The 12,615-nt window shown below is 41.3% G+C and overlaps 1 protein-coding gene across 3 annotated transcripts in view; it reads right to left on the bottom strand.

The window, feature by feature from the left end:
• Nucleotides 1-12,615, bottom strand: part of SH3PXD2A (SH3 and PX domains 2A) — a 439,126-nt gene that overhangs the window by 182,858 nt on the left and 243,653 nt on the right. The gene's annotated exons all lie outside the window — the stretch shown is intronic.

Below are 12,615 nucleotides of genomic sequence, written 5' to 3'. Positions count from 1 at the left end.
CTTTTCTTTCTCCTACTCATGCTTGCTATTTCCATTACAATTCTACTAATGCAATTGTGTCTGCTTTTTCCTCTTTTTAAATAACACCAGCCCAGCACAACAGATTTGTTCAACTTCAGGAACCTTAGAGTTAAGTTTCTAGAAAGTGACCAGTATAACATTAAGAGAATATCAGCATGCTACAGGCGGACAGCATAAGCCTATGCATGCTATCCAGAAGTCAAAGCAGCTTCCTGCCACATAAATATGCATATAATTGCAGTCTCAAACCCGTTTTAACTGTCATGGTTCTGTCCCTCATTCCCCAAACAAGGACTCTTACTTACTTAACTATTTACTTATTTATTTATCTATCGATTGATTGATTGATTGATTAGCAGTACCCTGACACAGATACTGTAATGCTTCTCCTGCCAGTTATCCTATGCCAAGAAAAGACTGGAAGTGTGTCTCAAGTTACTTTTAAAGACAGAGAAAATGTGCAAATAAAAAGGTAGAAATCCAACACTATGTGGTGGAGAGCTAAGAAGTAAAGATAGGGAAGAGAGACGAAAGAACCAGATGAGAGTCAATGCTGTGATGACTAACAAGCAGAAGGTTGCTGGTTCGAATCCCCACTGGTACTGTATTGGGCAGCAGTGATATAGCAAGATGCTGAAAGGCATAATCTCATACAGGCAATGGTAAACCCCTCCTGTATTCTACCAAAAGAAAGCCAAAAGATTTTCTGTCGGCACCAAGAGTCAAAATTGACTTGATGGCACACTTTACCTTCTTCCACAGTACCACAAAGAATGCCCAATTCTAGTTCCCTGAAGACCCAACCCAGCAAAATGGGAGGGGTGGGGTTGATATTAACCATCTTGAAAAGTGCAGTTCAAGACAGTATAACCAGATTCCAAATAATATAGATTGCTTCAAGGTGTAGAATGACACTTCAAAATGCAAATCTGGTTTTAATAGCAGTAGCCGAAGAATTTAGGCAAAATTCAAGACTGTAATTAAAGAGGGATTTACATGCACAATCTGATGCATGTTTACTCAGAGGTAAGTTCCACAGTATTCCATGAGGCTTACTCCCTAGGAAGTGTGTTTAGGATTGCAACCTTAGACATTCATATTAAAGCAATATAAATGTTCAATCTTGTGGACTATCCTGGAGCTACAGGGGTAGAATACATCCTACTTTTCTAAGGAACTTTTAATCATTTACAATAAGAGCAATTTTTGTCATCTGCTGACCATGGAGTCGTATGATCTTCATTGCACAGTTGGGAAGGTACTCTGTACAGCAGGGCTGGAAGTTAGCTGTTTGCTTTGTTGCTCACAGCATGTCTATTTGAAACATCTGTAGAAGAGTGGGACACAGAGTTTCACTCGTGGAAGGGTGCATCTTCATAGGTGGGAAATATTCAGTGCAAGGGCCAGTGGATTATTTCCATCTGTTCCTGTCGGCAATAGACCTTTTAGTAAGAGAGTTAGTACACTCTCAAAAGTTCACTCCCAGAGTAACTCAGAGGTAAGAATGACACCAAATGTCTGGGCGGTTCGTTTATGAAAGTGAAAGCTTTTTGTTCTGGTTTGAAGAGTCTGGAGTGACTGCAGCCCTTAAATAATTGAAAACAACATAGAATCACTGAACTTTAAATCTGGAAGGAACCCTGGAGGTCTTCTAGTCCAACCTCCTGCCCAGTATAGGGCTCTGCTAGAGTATCTCTGACAGATGGCTCATGCAAGAATGAAGCCATAAAAGGTGTGTTTTGAAAATTATTCTGCTTACAAACTGTTCCCATGATCCAACTTCCTGTGGTCTACCCACTGTATTTCACCTAGTGTATTTCTACACTACCTGTACACTACCTGTATTATAGAGGGGTTAGCCTCTATAATATACCATATTTACTTGAATCAAAGACTCTGAATTAAAGATAACCCTTTTAAAAAGCAAAGGTTATACCTGCATTTACTCAAAAGGAACAGGGTTCTGAATTTAAGATGACCTCCCAGTTTCTAATATTTAAAAAACTTGTGGTGGGGGGGACTTGTCTGGGATTCAGGTAAATACATGGTACATTATTTATATATCATTTTTACATTGTTTCCCACCCTCCTTGATGGGCATCTCAAAGCAACTTACAAACCCATTAAAAAAATAAACATGTCCATGCAAACAATGCCATCTATCAAAATGTTTCATTAAGGCCTTCCCTGTCCATACCAGCTTCTGAAACTATTAACCAATAAGTGATTGGGAGGAATTTAAGCAAGAAAAGAATATGTGTGTGTTTAACCACAGTATAATATGCAAAATAATTCTTTTGTCTCTTCTTCTACTGCTTATAAATTGTTGAAATTTAAACATTTGTTATATTTCTAGCATTCTCATCTATCCCCACTTTCCCAAGAAAATAAACCAATGAACTAAAAGTAAGAAGTATCCTATTCATGTTCTGATCTAAATTGTTGCATTGTAGACCCTCTTCAAGATGAATCCATCCCTTCACAATCTGGGTTGAGTTTTTCCATAGATGCAGAATGCCTCCCATTGTGAAGACATTAAGCCCAAGAGCCCAGAATTCCTTGCCTCCAGCAAAAACAGCATTTGAGGCAGACAGAAATGTCTGAAATGAAAACCTCTCTGTTAAATGAAGGGTGGGCAGAAAGAATTGTCCATGTTGGGGAGAAGGTCTGTGAAGACTGCCAGCAATGGCTCCTGCTGTGAGGATATAACAAGAAGACTAACAGCCAGATCCCATGCATGTTTTCTCAAAAATAAGTCCCACTCTGTTCAGTTGGGCTTATTTCCAGATTAAGCATGCACAGAATTGGGCTATAGGACTGCAGTTGTATGTACACAGAATATTCTTCAACACTGGACAGATGAAAACAGGGACATATGTGTCCATGATTTTTACATAGGATCACCAGCTACTGTAAGTCCTGCCCCACCCTTCAGTTTTACACAGTGCAAAAGGCTGCTTCTTGTATGTGGTACACTATTCGCTTATTTTGCAAAAGCCTTGACCTCCACTGATTGAAAGCCAAGAAGGTGGTTCTTTTTTTTAGCTGTAGATATACTAGGAAAAGAAAAAGGTCCTACAATATGTCACCAGCCATTTAAAATGTACCTCAGCAGTGTATGAAATGTCAGGCTGTGCCCTGCATGGTGACTTAGAGCTCATGCACATGCATTTACTGATAGGTGCATGAGAGAAAAGCTGGCTGCATTCCCCACTCAGAGGTTTAACTATTGCCACCCTCAGGGCAATGCTAGATCATGAAGACTGGATCTTCAGTCTTCAGTCTCCTCCCCTATGGGAGAGAAGGAGAATATATGTGAGTGTGGATTTTGGTATGCATGGTATGTAGACTGACTTCTTCCAATCTGTTGGCCACTGTGTCATTCTCCAAATTTGCTGGCATAGTTTGGTTAGAGCCTTGACTGATTCCTCTTCTGTTGCCTGCCATATTTCTATAGCTATTCCATCAATTCCTGTAGCCTTCCAACTTGGTGATTGCGTTAGGGGTGTGCATGGTCCGGTGCCCCCCCGGTCTGGCATGGGGGGGGACTGTTACTTTAAGTGGGGGGGTGGTAGTACTTACCCCCCCGCCGCCACTCTTCCCCCTCCGGCGCTGGTCTTTTGAAAAATCTTCTTGGGGTGGCAGAGTTCCTCCCTGCCGCCCCTGCCCCCGTCGTTGTTTGTAAAGGCTTAAAAGAGATGAGCGCTAGCGGCGCACATGCGCCCTCCTTGGCGCGCGTGCTCGTCTCTGATGCTGCTGCGCGCGCGCCATGATGTATGCAGCGTGCATGCAGTGACCTATGCGGCAGGGAGGAACTCTGCCGCCCCAAGAAGATTTTTTAAAAGACCAGCGCCGGAGGGGGAAGAGCGACGGGGGGAGGTAAGTACTACCCCCCCCCCCCGCTTAAAGTAACAGTCCCCCACCCATCTGGACCGTCGGACCTCCGGACCGGTCCGGCGGTCTTTTCTATTGTGCCCGGACCGAACCGTGCACACTCCTAGTTGTGGTTGTTGTTATTATTATTATTACTGTTTTCACAGTCAGACAGATGTTATTGACTGGTTTGTTTTATCCAGACATCAAGTCCTTCCCAAGGACCTGGGATGCCAGAATTTTATTGTCAATTGTTATAGATATCGTCGCAGAATATAGGCTGTTCCCAGTAAAGCTGCTTTTTGTAATTGGCTGATGGTGATTTCTGTGGCCCCTATGGTGTTGAGGTGCTCTTCAAGGTCTTTTGGAACTGTATCCAGGGCGCTAATTACCACTGGGATTATATTAGTCTTTTTATGCCACAGCCTTTCAATTTCAATTTGTAGATCTTTGTATTTGGTGATTTTTTCTATTTCTTTTTCTTCTATTCTGCTATCCCTTGGTATTGCTATGTCGATTATTTTGACTTGTGTTTCTTTCTTCTTGACTACAGTTATATCCGGTGTATTGTGTGGCAGATGTTTATCTGTTTGTAGTCAGAAGTCCCATAATATTTTTACATCTTCGTTTTCTACCACTTTTTCCATTTTATGGTCCCACCAATTTTTGGCTACAGGTAGCTTGTATTTTTTGCAGATGTTCCAGTGTATCATCCCTGCTACCTTGTCATGCCTTTGTTTGTAGTCAGTCTGTGCGATCCTTTTACAACAGCTGATTAGGTGGTCCACGGTTTCATTTGCTTCTTTACAAAGGCTGCACTTGCTGTTTGTTGTTGATTTTTCAACTTTTGCTCTTATTGCATTTGTTCTTAGTGCCTGTTCTCGTGCAGCCAATATTAGACCCTCTGTTTCTTTTTTCAAGTTGCCATTCTTAAGCCATTGCCAGGCCTTGGTGATGTCTGATTTTCCAGTTATATTGTGCAAATATTGACCATGCAGTGGCTTATTTTTCCATTTTTCTGCTCCGTTCTTGACTTGTTCTTTCTTGTAGGCCTGCTTTGTTTCATTGGTGTTGAATAGTTTCTCGTTATTGACCATTTTAAGTGCATCTTCTTCACTGTCCTTGATATATTCTTCAAGGCCTCTTTTCTCCTCCTCTACTGTTTGATGGACTTGCAGCATTTGCAGCTGTGAGGGAGGTATAGCCTATCTACATCACTGCGGGGGTGCAGAGCATGATTGATGGTCATTATTTTCCTGGTCTTACGATCTAGCATCTCTAGCTATTATTATTATTTCTTGTTTACACAGTCAGACAGGTGTTATTGACTGGTTTGTTTTATCCAGACATCGAGTCCTTCCCAAGGACCTATTATTATTATTATTATTATTATTATTATTATTATTATTATTATTAAATTCAATTTCTATACCGCCCTTCCAAAAATGGCTCAGGGTGGATTACACAGAGAAATAATATATAAATAAGATGGATCCCTGTCCCCAAAGGGCTCGCATTCTAAAAAGAAACATGATAGACCCCAGCAACAGTCATACTACAGTCAAACAGTATGATTTTCTGACTGAAAGTGTCCAGTTCCAGTCTATTTTAATTTGCTGATGCCCAAAATGTAAATCTGTAGTCAATTCATTTCATCTTTCACTGTGTCAAGCTTTCTCATATTCATGCTCCTTACATTCCATGTTCCCATTGTAATTCTGTCTTTGCAGCTTTTGGTTTTCTTTTCCCGTCCAAAAGGCTTTAATCTAACTGCGTCATAAACACCACTGTTACTCTGAGAGACCCTCCGCTCTTCTTCAGTAGCATGTTGAGTACTGTCCAACCTGAGGGGCCCATCATCCTTTTAATTAGATACTGTTTTAATAGTTTGATAATTTTAAATGGCTTTGACGTTTTAAATTATTGTAATGTAATTTACTGTAACCTTTTTATTGGTTGTTTTTATTGTTTTGTTGTAAACTGCTGAGAGAATTGCATTTGGGTGGTATAATACAAATACGTTAAATAAATAAATCCAGCACTACACTGACAATCATTTTATCTTATCTATCCATGTGGTTTTCTTGGTAAAATATAGGAGTGGTTTACTATTGCCTTCTTCCACGCAGTATGAAATGATGCCTTTGTTGTCACTACAGTGACTGTCCTTCCTGTATCGCTGCTGCCCAATATAGGTGTCTGCTTGCTTTAGCTGGGCAGCTGGGATTACCTTCGCACCTTGGGTGACCCTACTGAAACTATACCTCCCAGTGTACTTCGCTCACCCCTCCCAAGAACACTGCCCCGCCATGATGAAGCAGCATAAATACATTTTTTTAAAGTGACAGAAACAAAAAACCAAATGGACAAGACAGATTTCCCATGGAAGGAGTTTCATGGACAAGAATTACAACAATTGTAGGAACTCATACTAATACAAATTTGGACAAGGCACCCCCAAACTTTAATAGTAGCACAATAAGGTCAGGGATTAGAAAACAGGGGCTATCTTAGTAAATAGGGATAGTTGGAGGATAAACCACCTGAGAGTAAGTGCCACTGAGGACAATGGGATTTACTTTTGGGTAAAGAGGCATAAGCTCATGCTTTAAGAACTCAATCATATGAATGTTTTCCTTACAAGTAAGTTCCCAATAGTTCAAAAGGGGTCTGTATATGATCACAGCTTTAGGCTTCAATATGTTCACCAGTCAAGAAGACAAGGTACAAACTCACAAAAGATGCACAAAGCAACGTAAGGAAGAATTCAAACAGGCAAAAAAAGAATTAATAATTGGTGTGGGGGTGGGTGGGGGTGGAAGCAGAGGATGACATGCAAATGATGCTCCAGTGAATGGAATTTTTAAAAAATTGTATGAGGCTCAGGAAGAAATTATAGATGCCAGTACTGAAACTAAGCAATGGCAATTTTCCCCCCTGTTGGCTTTTTTCCTCTTTGGGATTGTATTACTTTCCCAGATGAAGGCTGAACCTTTTCTTGATGAGTTCATCAGTGCATTAGGCTATAATATATGGCAGAGTGGTGCAGATAAAGAACCCACGCCTCCTGGGGAAAGCAATGACTACGGAACAAAACAGGAGGCTTTGGAAGGCAGTGGTAATCAATTAAAATCACATGACCTTCTCCGGAAAAGGTCATCCAACAGCGGGATATGCAACACTGATGTTTACTGCTGGCTTTTTCTTGGAAAGATGAAGGGCAAAAAAAAAAAAAAGGACTTGCTTAAGAACCATATCCCCATCTGGTTCTGCTTTGTCTTGTTTATCTCTTCAATTTGAGAACTACAAGAGATAGAGTATTTACTTCACTAAGGACTTGCCCCTATGAAACAGCTTGAACCTCCTGCAAGAAAATATTTCAGCCATGCCTTGCATCAGAACAAAATTTATTTCTATCCTACTGTGTCTATGGGTGTGTTGCTTTCATTAAGTTGGTATCTTTTTATTGAATGTAAATAGTGAGAAGCAGAACACAAAAAGTACAGTGAGGAAAAATACCAGGATGACTCATTTTAATACTTTGAAATATTCCTAGTCGAAATGCCTGCAAGTTTAACTATGTTCATAAAAATGGCTGCAATAACAATAGCACTTACATTTATATACCACTCTATAGCTGGAAGCTCTCTAAGCGGTTTACAATGATTTAGCATATTGCCCCCCCAACATTCTGGGTACTCATTTTACCGACCTCGGAAGGATGGAAGGCTGAGTCAACCTTGAGCCCCTGGTCAGGATCGAACTTGCAACCTTCTGGTTACAGGGCGGCAGTTTTACCACTGCGCCACCAGGGGCTCCAGGGGCAAGGATAATGTTCATTGCATTAGTTATCCAAATGCTGCCTTAATTCTGCTAATTTTTCATAGATGCTATAATACAATTTTTAAGAATGTTTGACAACTGCACAGATGCTAAACAACAATCCTTGGGAACTGCAGTTCTGCAGAGGGATCTCTAATTTCCACAAAGTTGCTAGCCCCAGGATCATTTGGTGGAAGCCTTGAATGTAGATTATTTTATTTGAATATAGACCACTTTTTCATCTGTTGCAAATGTCTTTTTATATCGTGGCCGACATCTGGACTAATGCTGTACTTGCAGAAGGAACAAAACTGAATTAGTGCAAGAAGATTATGTAGCTGTGCGAAATCATGGGGATGCTCAAAATTGCACTCTTGCACAAAAGTTAGCTGCAGCAGAGCATATGAAGAATGCCACAGATTGTACACCTTTTTGCACAAACATGAACAGGTTTGCACTAGTACACTACTAGTCTGGAACGCACGAGACTCCAGACTTAGCACGAGTGCCAGCACTTTATACTAGCACAATGCCCTTGTACAACAAGCACAGCATTAGTCAGGATGTTGACCAGTAGCTATAAATATACAAACACTCCAGAGTTGCTGTTTATCACTTTTCTTCATAAGCTAACCAGTATATATATCTCGGATTGATCTAAGAGAGCTCTTGCAAAAAGGAGAAGGAGGAACCAAAGTGGAGCTGGTCCAAATGGTATCCAAGCAAGAAGAGTTCTCTAAATGTAAACCAACCTCTCACCTAGCCAGTAGTGGGGGGATGCCTCAAATTCTCCATGGGAGTATTTAACTGGTTCAGGAGACTATCAGTGGTTCTCATCTCATTGTTTTCCAGACCATTAAACCTATGCAGGTTAGGAGGGAACTCAGCCTTTTAAGCCTGCAGTGAACCCATAAGAACAGCCCTTCTGGATCAGGCCAAGGCCTATCTAGTTCAACATCCTGTTTCCCACAGTGGCCCACCAGATGCCTCTGAGAAGCCCACAGGCAAGACATGAGGGCATACCTTCTCTTCTGCTGTTGCTCCCCTGCAACTGGTATTCAGAGGTAGCTTGGCACTGAGGCTGGAAGTGGCGTATAGCCACCAAACTAGTAGCCATTGATAGACCTGTTCTCCATCAATTGTCCAAGCCCCTTTTAAAGCCACCCAAGCTAGTGGCCATCACCATATCCAGTGGCAGAGAATTCCATAGATTAATTATGGGCTGTGTGAAAAAGTACTTTCTTTTGTTGGTCCTACATTTCCCAACCTTCAGTTTCATGGGATGGCCCCTAGTTCTAGTGTTGAGAGAAAGGGAGAAAAATTTCTCTCTGTCCACTCTCTCTACTCCATACCTAAATGAGAGAGGATGTTCTAAATTGTCTTGAGAAACTAAAAATTAACAAATCACCGGGGCCAGATGGAATCCACCCAAGAGTTCTGAAGGAACACAAATGTGAAATGCTGATTTCCTAGTAAAACCCATGTGTTTAAGACCAGCTGCAGTGCCAGATATCCTGCTTAGTGAGCTTAATGTGACTTCTTGGATCATCCCAGGGTAGGAATGGATGGATGCCAAGAACCAACTCATACCTTCTCACCTGTTTTTGTACACTCAAAAACCAGACCATTACATATCTGTTGGTGGTGTTATATTAATGTCTTATCTCTCCTTCCACTCTACTACTCTCTGTCACCAAAAGTCCAAATATTTGACTATGACCTTTTAGATAATGTTCATTATTTTGAAATATAATTGAGTTTATGATTCAAATTCTGACATTTTAGTGGTGAATTCTGCTACCGACACAAATACACATCAGTTCTAATAAGTAACTAAAGATTTATTTATCACATGTATATACTGCCTCATGAGTGCATCTCTAGGAGGTGCACACAATTTAAAACAACAAATATAAAACAGAGTAAAAACAATTAAAACAATTACATGGAATAAAAAGTTAGAACAATCTAATAGGATAAAAGCAATTAAGCAGCTAAAAATGAATGTCAGTTAAAAGCCTGAGAAAACAGGTGCATCTTGAAAGTCTTTTTAAAAGCAATCAGAGATGGAAATGCTCTTATTCTTACAGGGAGCATATTCCATAGCCCTGGCAGCCACAGAGAAGGCCAGGTCCTGAATCACCATAAACGAGCTGGTGGCAACTAGTGGTGTGCATGAACTGGTCCGCAGGCCATGTTGGAGGCCTGCGAACTGATTTGCATATTCTCTGGTCCGGTGGTCCGACACTGGGTTGCGTGTGTCGCTTTAAGGGCGGGGGGGTTGTACTTACCCCTCCCGCCGCTTCCCCCCCCCTGCACTCCATTTTAAAGTAAAATCTTCAGGGTGACAGTGGTCCTCTCTGCCGCTCATGCCCCCTTGTTGCCTGCCAAACGCAGAAGTAACGTCTGTGCATACACGTGCCACACAGCGTGTGTGATGTCAGTGGCGGGCGTGTGAGCGGCACATGCATGTGCGGACATTACTTCCGCGTTTGGCAGGCAACAAGGGGGTGGGGCGGCAGGGAGGACTGCTGCCGCCCCGAAGATTTTACTTTAAAATGGAGCACCAGAGGGGGAACAGTGGTGGGAGGGGTGTGTACAACCTCCCCGCCCTTAAAGCAACCCCCCTCGGCATCGGACCGCACCTCCGCGGTCTGTGCACATCCATAGTGGCAATCATAACTGGACCACTCCAGGTTATCTTAATAGGCGACAGGGTTCATGACAGAGAAGGTACTCTCTTAAGTACCCTTAAGTACTCCCAAGCCATTGAGGGCTTTGTAGGTTGTAAGTACTTTGTATTTCACTTGGAAGACCAAAGACTAAAAAACAGAAGAAAGTAACATGAATGTAAAAACAGATGATGGAAATTGCCAAGAGGAGGAGAGAAGCCAAAGTCAAGAAAGATAAAGACCTCATGAAGGAACTTAATAGGGAATTTCAGAAAGCTATTAGAAGAGACAAGGAGCAATGCTACAATGACATCTGACAAGATCTTGATGGAAATAGACACGGGTGAAAAAGGAAGGTTTTCCAAATGATCTCTGCACTCAGAAGGAGGTTCCAACCTCGAACTGGTATGTTAAGGGATGCCAAAGGACAAATAGTTACTGATTCAGAGAAGATCAGACAGAGATTGAAGCAGTATACTGAAAATCTGTACAGCAGGGACGTCAACATCCAAGATACACTATTATTATTTATTATTATTTATTCAATTTCTAGAAGATATTCCCTACTTGCAAGAACCTCTAGTATGGGAAGATGAAGTTAGATCAGCACTCCGGTCATTACCAAGTCGGAAGGCTGCAGGAATTGATGCAATAACTGCAGAAATATGGCAGGCAACAGAAGAAGAATCAGTCAAGGTTCTAACCAAACTATGCCAGCAAATTTGGAGAATGACAAAGTGGCCAACAGATTGGAAGAGGTCAGCCTACATACTCATACCAAAGAAAGAAGACTTAACAGATTGTGCAAACCATCACACAATATCCTTAATTTCACATGCTAGCAAAATAATGCTCAGGATAATCCAACGCAGATTAGAGCCCTAGGTGGAAAGGGAAATGCTGGACGTTTAAGCTGATTTCAGAAAAGGCCGAGTAACAAGAGACATAATTGCTAATGCACGCTGGATAATTGAGAAAGCCAAGGAATACCAAAAAGAAGTCAATATGTGTTTACTGACTGCAGAAAAGCCTTTGTGTCAACCATGTCAAGTTGTGGAATATCCTGAGGAAAATGGGTGTCCATGAACATCTCATTGTTCTAATGAGAAACCTACACACAGGACAGGAAGTCACAGTCCAGACAGAAAAATGGTGAAACAGACTGGTTCCAGATGAGCAAAGGAATAAGGCAAGGCTGTATACTTCCTCTTTATTTATTCAATTTATATGCTGAACATATACTGAGAGAAGCTGGATTGGAAGAAGATAAGCATGGTTTTAAAGTTGGAGGAAGAAACATCAATAACCTGCCCTATGCTGATGACACCACTATGTTAGCTGAGAATGTGGATGATCTGCAAGCTCTAGTAATGAAAGTCAAGGAGCACAGTGAAAAAATGGGACTACGACTAAATGTCAAAAAGACTAAACTAATGACAACAACTATAGCAACCAGCTGCAGAATGGATAATGAAGACATTGAAGTGGTGGATAGCTTCTGCCTTTTAGGATCGACATCAACAGTAAAGGGTCCAGCAGTTAAGAAATATGTCGCAGACTAGCACTTGGTAGGGTTGCAGTGAAGGTCTTGGAAAGGATATTTAGATGCTGTGACATGTCTATACCTACAAAGGATAGAATCATTTGGACAATGTTTTCCCCATGACACTCTATGGATGTGAAAGCTGGACTTTGAAGAAGCAAGATAGAAAAAGTATAGACGTATTTGAACTTTGGTGCTGGAGAAAACGTTTTAGGATATCATGGACAGCCAGGAAAACAAACAAATGGATCATAGAACAAATCAATCCAGAATTTTCACTCAAGGCACAAATGACTAGGCTCAAACTATCATACTTCAGACACATTATGCAAAAACCCAGTTCCTTTGAGAAGTCCATAATGCTGGGAAAAGTTGAAGGAATGAGAAGATGAGGACGACCAGCAACAAGGTGGATGGACTCGATTATGACAACAATGAATGCACCACTAAGAGACCTTAAAGGCCAAGTTGATGACAGATCATCCAGGAGAGAATCTATCTATCATTTGATACGAGTTGACCCTGACTTGATGGCACTTAATTAATCAATCAATCAAGAGACAAGGAGGCATCCTGCCCTCCCTCACAGAAACATTCATAATATTTATCAATATTTACCAGACCCTCTCATAGGAACATAGAAAGCTGCCATATACTGAGTCAATTGGTCCATCTAGCTCAGTA

This window comes from Hemicordylus capensis, chromosome 3 (assembly GCF_027244095.1).
Source record: "Hemicordylus capensis ecotype Gifberg chromosome 3, rHemCap1.1.pri, whole genome shotgun sequence".
In the NCBI taxonomy this organism is placed as follows: domain Eukaryota; kingdom Metazoa; phylum Chordata; class Lepidosauria; order Squamata; family Cordylidae; genus Hemicordylus; species Hemicordylus capensis.
Note: the sequence above shows the minus strand (reverse complement) of the source record. Positions and strands in the feature narration are given on the sequence as shown.